Raw genomic sequence first — 12,390 nt, forward strand, 5'->3', positions numbered from 1 at the left:
GTCAGAGTTCTAAAAAGGACACTAAAGACTTGTCTACCGACTGTGAAAGATCCCGGGTCCCTGCTCATCTGTGGGAAAGTGCATTAGCATGCCGAGGCATGAGGACTGCTGATGTGGCTAGGGCAATAAATTGCCATGTCCCCACTGTGAGGCGCTAAGACAGGGTCAGGGAGACATGAAGGACAGCTGATCATCCTGCAGTGGAAGACCCACGGTAACAACACCTGCACCCGGATCGGTACATCCAATATCACACCCCGCGTGACAGGTACAGGATGCCAACAACTGCCGAGTCCCCACCAGGAACACACAATCCCTCCATCAGTGCTCAGACTGTCCGCAATAGGCTGAGAGGGGCTGGACTGAGGGCTTGTAGGCCTGTTGTAAGGCAGGTCCTCTCAGACATCACCAGCAACAACACGCCTATGGGCCGACCCACTTCGCTGGACCAGACAGGAGTGGCAAAAGTGCTCTTCACTGATGAGTCACGGTTTTGTCTCACCAGGGGTGATGGATGGATTCGTGTTTACGTCGAAGGAATTGAGCACGTCTGGGACCTGTTGGATCGCAGGGGTGAGGGCTAGGGCCATTCCCCCCAGAAATGTCCAGGAACTTGCAGGTGCCTTGGTGGAAGAGTGGGGTAACATCTCACAGCAGAACTGACAAATCTGGTCCAGTCCATGAGGAGGAGATGCACTGCAGTACTTCAAGCAGCTGGTGGCACACCACATACACTGGTACTTTTGATTTTGAGCCTCCTTCATTCAGGAACACATTGTGAAACATTTTTAGTTTATGTCTTATGGTGTTGACTCTTTTAGTGTTCATACAAATATTTACACTTAAATTTACTGAAAGTAAAAACAGTTGAAAGTCAGTGGACGTTTCTTTTTGCTGAGTATATATATATATATATATATATATATATATATATATATATATATATATATATATATATATATATATATATATATATGACAGCAACACTCAGAACAGTGACAAAACAATTACATTGACAATCATTTAGGTTATTTTAAAATGTTTCCTTTTCTCTTTCATAATTGCTTTAACACACTACTTCTCCACTTCTGAGCTATTTTGCTAGTAATTTAATAAAAGCCAAATATTATAGCTCTCTTACAGGGAATACAAATACGTCCAGGGATGGAGAACAAACAAAAGCCAAGAGATGGTTGATTGTTATGGAGGTTATTAGTTACAGAGCCGTGTTCTGTGGAGGTTGGTGTAAAAAGCAAGAAGACTTCAGCCAATTATTATAAATATAAATTTGTCTCCGTGTTCACTGTACTCTTCCCCTAAATGGACGTCAATGTATACCAGCAACCTCCAGTGAACATCTCATAGTCAGCATAGCAAGTAGAGTCACAAAAGAAATCCACAGTCTTGACGAGTAAATTCTTAATTGTTTTTAGACATTAAATATAACAAACACAATTAGGCTCCACATTTCCTCTCCATGTATCTAATTATAAGACATTGTTCAAATATGTAAAGTCTTAAAAACATTTTCCTTTAACACAAGATGTTCATATTTGACTGTATCTGACATATCTAAGATTAACAACGTTAGTGAAGTAAAATATTTTATTCCTTCCCATTCAAAGGCCTTTAATTTATTTCAAAGTTCACTTATCAGAAAAAATGATCTTGGACTCCATCTCTAACCCCTTATAACCTGCCATCTAAAAGCTTAAAGTTTCTATACATGTATCCTAAGTGTTCTTTCTTTCTTTCTTTCATTACTAATTATTGTTATTAATTAAAGTACCAATCATTTAGATCTTAGGTTTTAGAATCTTAATGAAAATGTATCATTCAATGTTTCATTAAAGCATCAAATTATAAAAGTGAACCTTTCATCAGCTTTGTAGTGATACAAACACCAGCTTTCCCTTTTTATTTCACACAGATATGTCCATATTACACAAAAGGGGTTGAGCAAAGAAATCAATATATCAGAATGCCCTATAATGCAAAATGGCTGTTATTTATTTATTTTTAAAATGCCCTTTAGGAATTTAAAACATCCCCAACCATATTCAGAATGAAGAATCTGCTTCTTTGTTAGTTAATCTTCCCAGAATCTCAAACTGAAAATACTCATTCCAGTTACATCGCTGATTTCTTTTCCCCATAACCTTCGCCAAAGGCAGTTTATCTTGAGCCCGTGGTGATCCAATTCTGTGGCGATGAGGACAAATACAACTATCAAGAAACCATGCGGACAATACCACAGCAAGACTGCATTCCCAGAAAAAGGCTGCACAGTCACAGAGAATATTAAACCCAAAAACAAATACTTTTAAGCTTCAACACAAATAAATAAAGCTTGAACAGTATGAGTGCAACCACTTTTAAACCCACACACTCCACTATAGTAACCCCCTTACACAACCTCCTACAAAATCACAAGGAAAAAGAAAAGGACAAAAGGGAAATTAAAAGAATTTTTCCTAATATTTTATAGTTAACAAAGAACTTTTTCCCCAAGACTTGATGGGGTTTGAAGGAAAGGCTTTACATTTATAAACATTTGTATGAAAATGGGAACGTTTTATTTTATCAAATATTACGTACTCAAAATTCATTTTAGCCCATATTTGCTCAGGCTCAAATTTATACCAAGGTAGTTTCAAAATCACAAGTGCTACATTACCCAGAGGTCTCCATGTTTCCCACTCCCAAACACACAAAAGAACAAATAACCGACAAAAAACATGGGCATCCCCCGGGTCCTAATTACAGTTTTTCCCCCTGGGCTCAAATATATACACACACACACAAAAATAGTCTATATACTCAAAATTTTTTCTACCCTTCATTTTTTTTTGGTGCTTTCCTCCTACATTTCTCTAAAAGGTTGTTTTTATCAAACTGTAAAAAACCAAATTGCTTTTCAATAGGGAAAAAGGGCCCAAAATATTTGAATCAAGTTCCTTTTCAAAACTTTACATTTACACCCAAAATTTTCCCCAAATTTTCCAACTTCTCCTAATTTTCCTATCTTGCCCAATAATGTTTCCAAAAAAATTTTATTAACCCCTACTGCTGCAAAGAATGAAACATGGAACTGAAATTTTTAAATCATGGCAAAATTTTTTTTAAGAAATTTGTAAGTAAACCCCGTTAAAGCTTTTCGGATTTTTGTAATTATTCTTTTTGTGATCTTTAATTTATATTCATCTTAATTGAACTACTTTGGCTTTCATACATTTGTTTACTGTAACTCCAACAGTGACACCATCTTGATAAAAATCTCTCCAGATGTCTCCATGAAATGGGGGCTTGATCAAAAAAATCCCACCACCCATTATGTGTTGATTCTTTCCTGTGTCCCCGTTACCCCCCACTTGGGTCCCAGAGCTTTTTTCACACTCCCCTTTCCACATCCTGTGGCTTATTTTACTACCACTAAGAGATAGGGGGTCAAAAGTCACCATAAATCTTTCCCTTTATTGGGGATGGGAAATTTAAAAAATATATATGTGTGTTTTTCTGCCACACCCCCCAGCTGCTTTACTATTTAGGGGGAAACCAAAATCTCTGTACCATCTTTTCTGATTCTGTAAAATTCAGAAAAATCAACGCCGCCTGTTGGTTCCGACTGTCCGGTGTTTTAAAAATTCATCCCAATAGTGTGGGGCACACCATGAGTTATTTGAAAGACCTCCGGGAGGGCCTTGTCCCACAAAAAATTAATGCCTAACCCCCCACAATTTGATTAAAATAATAATCAAATTTTCAAATTTTCAAAAAGGTTTTTCCAAATTTAATCGGATCTTCCCCCTTTTTTTTTTTTCCTCAACAACTAATGATCTTATTTAAATCGTCCCCTCTATGTGTATGTATGGATGTTTAGACCAAAGCCTGCTTCCCTCAAACATACTTCCCTCTCTTATTCCCCTTAAATACATGTTGAAAAAATGTTAAACCTATCCTGTTTTTTCTGCCCCAACCGATATCCTCCGTTTTTTTTTCCCACGCCTCTGAGGTTACGGGCCCAAAATTCCTACTATATATACTGTACATTCCCAAAATCCCATTCTCTCTTCCCCACCCCTTTTTCACCTTTTGTACTCACCCCAGTGCCCCATCCTTGCCCCCCCGTTTTTCACCGGGCCCCACACACTCTTTTCTGCACCTTTTTGTTTTCAAAAGGTTTTAAATGGTCTCATGTACCGCCCAATGTGCTTCATTCGCTTCCCCCTTTGACCCCCACCCTTTTACTTTCCCTTTCCCCCCAACCATTGAAAATAAAAAACTTTCACCCTTGCGCCCCTAATACAGCACACTAAAAACCTTTCCCCCAACATCCCTTTTCCCCTTTCCCCCGGCACTTTTCCCCATCAAAAAAAGGACTTTACCTAAAAAGGGAGAGTCCTTTAAAGGGAATAAGATAGGTAATGATAAACTAACCTTTACTCACAGTCAGTCCCCTGGTTCAAAAACCCTACTCCCACCCTTCCCGGGAAACTTTCTTCAAAAAGGTATTGTTTTTTCCCCCCCTTTTTTCCCCTGGAAAAAAAAAATTTTTTTTTTCTCTTTTGCAGCCTTGGGCCCCCCCCCAGGGGTTTTGGGTTCCCAAGTTTTATGGGGAACCTTTTTATTTCCTGACTCCTTTTGCAGCGGGGCCATAGGCGTCTTTGTCATTTTTATTTTTTTGTTTTGCTTTTTTTTGGTGGGCCTTACCAGCAGGTGCCCTTCTTCCACCCTTGGTGTCTTTATCTCTCATCCCCCCCTTCCCTGGGTCCTCAGCTAGGTTATTTGGAGCCAGAGCTAAGCTTTAATTTAAAAAAAGAAATAAGGAGGGCCTTTTATTTAACCATTTTGTTGCAACCTATTTGTATTTATATTTGCAAAAGTTAATTTTTTTTTTCTACATTTGTTCATGCAAATACATGAATATCTAATTTTTTTTTCCATAAAATGCATAAGATTGTGTCTTGTTAAACAGGCAAATGTTCTTTGATATCTCCATGGCCTTTTCCCCATTCAGCTTCCGAAAACCCGAAAAGGCTAAAGGCTATGCATCAACCCCCTCAACTCCAGAACTCGGAACAAAATAGATTTTTGGGGGTTCAAGGGCGGGTCAGAACTGGTGGTATGTAATATGGGCCCCTTTTGGAAATGTTCTGCCCCCTTTCTTGTTCACCCCGAAAAACAGACTTCCAGACAACCCGACTTGAACCCCGGAAATTTCAGAAGACCCTTCATTTGGCTGCCTTAACAAGGGGGATGGAAAAGAAGGGGGTTTGTGAAGAACTTTGGCATGTGTTGGGGGAGAACCACCTGTGATGGATTTAGCAGGACAAAAATTTGGTGGTGGTTTCGGGAAGGCCAAAGACCCCAAAACCGCCACTGTTCAGAGGAATATGTCATGGGGCGAGCAAAGTACCTGGAGGACCATAAAACAAAAACGGGACTGGTCTGACCAAAGGGGTTTGGTGAGTGAGCAGACTGGATTCCCTGAGGGGACTAAGGTCTGTTGTTTGTGCAGAAACCCCGTAAATTTTCAAAAAAGTCAAGAGTCCCCCATGTTTTTTCATGAGATCTGGGGGGGATTAAAAACGAAAAAGGCCTAAAAAAACCAACGAAAAGTTCAACCGGGGAAACCCTGGGCACACGGGGGTTGGGGGAAAGGAGGGGGGAAAAACTGGGTCATCAGGAAAAACCCCTCCAGGTGGGGATCTCGGGGGGGATTTTTATCAAGAGGCTCATTCCACCACAGTGTGTTAAGAAGCCCCTTTGGGGTGGCTTTGCTGCTCATTGCAATGTTTCATCCTGATATCCTGAACTAAATGCTGAGTGATGATTGATTGATTGTATAATTTGTTTGTGATTCCACCCTGTTTTTTATGTTTTTGCTGTTGTATGCACCCAAAAATTTCCCCCTTGGGGTTTTCAAAAGTTTATCTAAATTAATTTGGTTCCCCCTTTTAAGATTTTTTGCATGATGTCCCAGTCAATGTGCCCTCCTTTGAAGGGCAGCTTTGGGTCAGAAGGACCAAACTGTCAACTTTCCTGAGTCTCCAAATGAGTTCAGTCTTGTAAAAGTGGGGTTTAAATGGACCATTAATCAGACTTTAAAATAACAATTCAACATGGAAAGCAGGCCTGGCTGTTTAGTCACTTCAAGGGTCCCATTTCTCTTGGCACCCTGCCATTTAACAATGCCAAGCCTTTAAGGAATGTCAAGCCCAGTGGGAGGGTTTTTTGGTGCTCGGGGGTAAAGGGGAAAACCCTTGGGTGGAGTCCCTATTGTTTTTCCCAGCATGTCCACTTGGGTTTTTGGGATTTGTCTTCCCAGCTCACTGTTAGGTTTGGCCTTGACTGTTTTGGCACAGGAGTTTTGGCACGAACCCCCAAAACCCCAGAAATCGGGCTAATAAAGGCCCCAAAAGGGGAAAGTTTCAGAAGGCCCAATACCTATAAGGAGGATACAGGCCATTGTTTTTGAAAAAAGGACACCCAAAAGACGGGGGGGTGGTTTGGCCCCTTTATGTTGAATTAGGGTGTTTTTTGGCCAGCCATAATATCCAGAGATGATCTGCTGGAGGGCAGTGAATAATGTCCACCTGCTTTATGAGTTTCCACAACGTCATCTGGCAAGAGGAAATGTGGCTAATGAGATTTTTGCAATCAAAAACTCCAGATTTTTTTCAAAACAGGGCGGATCTAATCAGTAATATTTTAAAATAAGTTCATGGGGCACAGAGAATTTATTAATTTATTATATTTACAAGCCTTAAATTTTACCCCCTTGGCTTGTTCTCTGTCAGGGGGGGATCGATCTTTTTAATCAATTTTTTTTTTTGAAAAACTTATTCGTATGGATTAATAAAATTGATAAAAGAAAAAAAAAAGAAAAGAAACCCCGCAGGGCTCAATAGCTAAAAAATCAGAAGACATTGACAAAACCAAAGTGTTTAAAGGGTCATAAGAAAATCACCAGCAGTCACTGACTAGAAGATATCCCTTAAATTAATGTTAAACTGCAAACAAACTAAAAAAAGGGGTTTTTGAATTGATCATCAATCCTATGGTACCCATATGAAGTTCTTGTGGGTTTACTCCCTGGCCCGACCAAAAAACCGAAAAATTTAAAAGGGGTAAACTATAAACATCTACCTCCAAACTTTTCGGAGACAGGAGATTCGCATGAGCCAATAATTAGCACGACCCCTCCAAAAAAAGTAGATGGACCCCCGGGGCAAAGTGAGAATAAGCCTGAATTTATACTCACACTGAAGTGATTAACAGTTGATTCAATCTTGGATTGTGCCTCATGTCTGATGAAGGGGGGAGCGGCGGGATGGGCCCCAATTTGGAGGCAAAGGCAACAGCCAGCAACACAGTCAAGAAGGAAAAGCTAAAATGGAAAAAGGCCCACTTGATTTTACAAGAAAAACGTTTATTAATTGTCACCCCTTATTAACACCAAATGCCTTTTTAATCTCTAATGTACAAGGGCCCCAAGAACTCAAAGTAATGAAAGAAAAAATATTTGAAGTAACCAAAATGTCAAGAACGTTACATTGTAACAGGCCTGGCTCATCTTTTTTATTAACTCTGCGATCAGATGAAACACAGAAAGCAAGCTGATGAAATGTCACCTAACAGGAGGGCGAGAACAACCCACCCCTAGGGGAGTCCTTCTGAATGAAGACCAGGGGACTGGCTTTGTTCATGTCTCAATCGCCTTCTCAGAGTCCCTCCACTTTGTGCCCAGTCCCAAACCCGGGGGGGTGCAGTGGGGTTGGGTCTGGAAGTGGCACCCTTTCAGGGGGCTGATGAATGGTGCATTCAACAAAAGTGATTGATCACAAATGTCACATTACGGTTTTGGGGATTTTTTGATTAAATTTCAGTTTCAGAACATGCTAACTGATAAATAAAGACACTGTGTATGATCACAGATTTGAAATCAAAAACACATGAACTTTGAAGTCTGATGCCCCGGTGCCTCAAAATCCCTAGTAGTGACTGACACCAATCAGCTTTCTTCTTTGTTTTCATTTGGGACCTGCCTTTTGTGTTGCCTTCTGATTTTTTCCACCACCTCTGCCACTGAGTGTTTTTATTAATACCCTTAATTTTGTGTTTCCACTTTTTATTTTTCTGCCTTCTCCCCATTTGAGAACATCAATGAAATAAATGTATAAAGAATTCAAAAAGAAACATAAACTTACAAAAAACAGAAAGTCCAAGCAGAGGAACCAACAAGTAGGAGGGGTCAAAATTTGACCTCAGTGGTGGGGGTACAGAAGGGCCACTTCTGCTGTTTGGGGTTTTTGTCAAAATGAAGGAAGCTTTTTTTTAGTGACACCCCTCGCAGAGCTTTAACGCCATCCTGTGTTGAGTTTATTGGAGCCCTGTGACCTCCAGCTTGGTCTCGATGTGAAGAAACATTGTCTTGGGTATTGATATGAAGGGTGCTGAACTCAAAGAAACCGAACCAAAAACATTTGGGTATAGGCCTTTTTAAAAAGCATCCCAGGAATACTGACATGGAGCAAAAAATCTGTTATATTTTTTGGTTAATTCATCAGCATGCTTTGTGACTCCTTTTTGGTCTTAAACATTTCTTTTAACCCAAATGTTTCATTTTTTTTGATTTAGATCTTCTAAATTCCCAGTTTTCACTACCTTTTACACACAGCCAATGAATCATTTGGGTTTAAAGACTCTTATCATTTATAAAAGATAACCCAAATTAGTGTAAAAATCTTTTAAAGCCCCTCTCATTGGTCTGTCATGTGATGGCTCTCTTTTAGGCTTCTGTCCTCCTCGACTGTCCCTCCCAGTATCTGATTGGACAGCATTGGCTGTCAGCTGATGTCACTAAATGACTTCTTCATTATCAGGGTTAGAACGACTGTTGCACCAGCCCAGGCGTCAGCCATCAGATACACCCCAGAGATGGTAAAGTTTAAGCTACCAGACAAGGCCCACTCCAAAGCCCTCAAAAATATTCCCTTGTTGTCAATGGTACCTCCTGGTATTGGCACTGCACTGTGTATTTGATTTGACTTCTCCATTTTCATTATTACATTGAACTTTTCAGTTGTGTCCTGTGGTTGCGTTGTTATTTTGTTGTCTGGTGTTTGTATTTTTTTCACCATCTTATGTCCAACACTGGTGAGAGATGATCGTCCTGTATAGCTGACATACTGGCAGTATAGTTTCTGGTTCTTCATGAACTCTTACATTTGATGATGATAGCTGATACAGGAGGACCGTTCAACATTCAGAACAGCTGAGAGGCTTACCACAAGTAACGTTTCAAAGCCTTTCCTGTCGGACCTGCGGTTTCGTTTCCCTCATTGCAAACATGCTTTAAATCTTGTGCCTCCCAATGTCTCATAAGGGAAAAAAAGTGGGTAAACCATAGGATCAAAATAAATTGAGATGGAACTCTGTTTACAGGAGATGCCTCTGGAATAGATGCAAATATCCCTTTCAGAAAGGGGGTGCGCCATCTTCTTCAATTTAAATCGCTGCAACATCGGCTGTGACCATGCCGGGCAGTATCGTCATAAATCCTGCCCAGGGTTTTCCTTGAAGCGATTTGTACAGAGGGCTTTTGGGATTGAGCGTTCATGCATTTGATGATTTAGCAAAGGGTTGACTGTTCTGAGCATGGAATCTAGCTGGAGAAGTACTTTTTCGCTGCATGTAGAGTTTGCTTTATTTTGTAAGCATATTTGGGAGTAGCTTGCCTTTGTCAAAAAACATACAACGTCCATATTCTAGAGGGGGAAGTGTTAGCATATAGTGGAGAAATTGGGATAAATTTGCCTGTGTATTTTAAAAAAAGTATGATCCGTGGCCAGGAGGTTGAGCTATCGTGACCCATTGAAGCAAAGCTAGAGAAGAGTTGTATTCTCGAATGTGTTCAGATAATTTTTACCTTGATGTTTGCTGTGTAAAAAACTTTTTGTGAAAGGTGGCTCCCAGTGGTGGTAAAGCTACTTTACCGCGTGGCACACCCCGAGTACTTGTTGGATGTATTACTTTCAGCAGAACAGTTAAGTGAATGACAGTGTTTGATGCTGGCCTGGGTCCCAAATGTTGTAATCTTGGATGGGAAAACAGGAATGAGGTGAATAAGTACCTGTGGTAATGGGAAGAGGATTGTGTGTATGTTCGCGAGACTCGTTGGTTTGGAAATGTTGCTTTGCAGATGTGCATTGCAAGAATTGTGAATGAGTTTTGTTGTGTTTAGTCAGACAGTCCTGTGTAGTGAACTCTTATTGCATTTCATGCACTCATAAAGTTGTTGGGAAGAATGTCTTTTCTTGTTTTTAGCAAGTGAGGTTCGCATTTGAAAAGTTTGTTGCAGGAATCACACTGGAAGAATGTGTTACTGGAGTGGATCAGAAATTTTTCAGCAGATTTAATTTTGGTGTTTGTGGTGCCCTAGAAACCTTTTGTAATTTGGGGAATGAAAAAAGGTTGAGTGAATTTTCTTGTGGTTTGGGAAGTTGGGTTTGTTTGAAAGGTTTTAAATGTTCGAGACGTTGCCAATTAGCAAAATTGTAATATTTTGTGGAGTGAAGCCTGGGATAAATTTTATGATTTCAGACATCATAAAGTGTTGGGAAAAATTTTTTTTCGTTGTAGGAGGTTGCATAAATTTTGGCCCAGGTCCAGGGTTGTCCTGAGGGTCAGAACAGAGATGAAGGTGTTTGGAAGTCCCCGGTTTGAAAGGGGCAATGGACAGGGGAGAATTTTTCGTGAGTTAAATTTTTCGGTTTTAACCATTTTTTTAAACTCCAGGGGTCCAATGGAAAACAGTGTAAAGAGAAGACGAGGACTGATTGTGAAAATTCAACATCAAATGCTATTTAACTACAATTGGGTAGAGGGCCAACCTTTCCCAAAGGTCCTATCCCCGGGTAGTAAAGTTTTGTCGTGTTTGAAAAAATGACATGGCACCATGGCCCAAAGAGCTAATTTCAGTTCCCACCTATAACTAGGGGCCTCTTATAAAATACATGAACTAAGAAATATTTTATTAGTTCCACATTAAATGGAATGTAAAAATAATTGGTTAAAGCCACCACTCCACCATCCTTTTCAACCTGTGTCCATAGGCCCCCGGGGTTGCGACCTCCCCCAAACCAGGGCAAAGGGCAGGCCAAACTTCCAGGGTAAACCTTTAACCGGCCAGGCCCAAAAAACACACCCACAAAAGGGTAACACTAGGCCAATTTAATGGCCAAGGAATAGCCATAGTATTCCAAATACCATAACTGCTTTAAGTTTACTCTCACTTCTCCTTCTTCTTCTTCTTCAGCTCCCCCCCATTGGGAGTTGCCGCAGGGATCATCTTTTCCATATACCCCCTGCACCCGGGTATTTATATCACTGTATGGGAGTGTGAATCACAGCAGCACGATCGGAAGAGAATTTCGGTATCGCATTAAGCACAGCTGTCTCAGCCACGAAAACGTTTCAAAGCCTTTCCTGAGGACCTCGGTTCAAACAGTTATCCCAAGAACTTTAAATGCACTCAATCAAGTGCTCCTGAACTGTTTGTACTATAAGTACAATCACCCACAAAAAAACTTGCACTATAGTTTATAATATCGCACAACCTGAGCCACTTTAAAAAGCGCGATTTACATATGATGACGATATCATTTTTAAGGTGAAATGCAGCAAAATGCCGTTGGATGGCCACGTATGTTGCAGACACTACCCACTCTGCTCATGACACAAGCATTTAACTTTGCCGAAATTTGTCCATGCTTTTTTAGCTGTGTTGTTATTTTCTTTCTGTTTTATATTCAATATATATTAGGCGTAGCTCCCCCAAGAGTCCCTTGTTTTTCTTCCCAAGTAACCGATCCCATACAATCAGCTCTGTATAGATGTTAAGCCATTTGTAATTAGCCCGATTCTTCAAACGTTTAAAGAACATTGAAATATCTTCGTAGTACATGTTTAATTATTCTATCCTTAATGACACCCCAGTGAAGAATATAGATTATTTAAATGAAGTTAAAGTTTTATCTGTATAATTTAACAAACGTATTTTGGCATTTCACCTTAAAATGATTCGCCATCATATGAAAAATATCGCTTTATAAAGTGGCTCAGGTTGTGAGATATTATAACTGTAGTACAAGTTTACAGTGGGTGATTATAAGTACAAACAGTTCTACAAGGAGCACTTGATTGGCTGCTTTTAAAAGTTCTTGGGATTAAACTGTTTTGAACCAGAGGTCCGTACGGGAAAAAGGCTTTAAAACGTTTTCCTGGCAGACAGCGGTGCTTTGATGCTGTATGATAATTCTCTTTCCGATCAAGCTTGCTGGATTCCCCTCCGATACAGTGATATAAATATCGAGTGGTGCAGGGAGA

This window comes from Polypterus senegalus, unplaced genomic scaffold (genome assembly GCF_016835505.1).
Source record: "Polypterus senegalus isolate Bchr_013 unplaced genomic scaffold, ASM1683550v1 scaffold_3807, whole genome shotgun sequence".
Classification (NCBI taxonomy): domain Eukaryota; kingdom Metazoa; phylum Chordata; class Cladistia; order Polypteriformes; family Polypteridae; genus Polypterus; species Polypterus senegalus.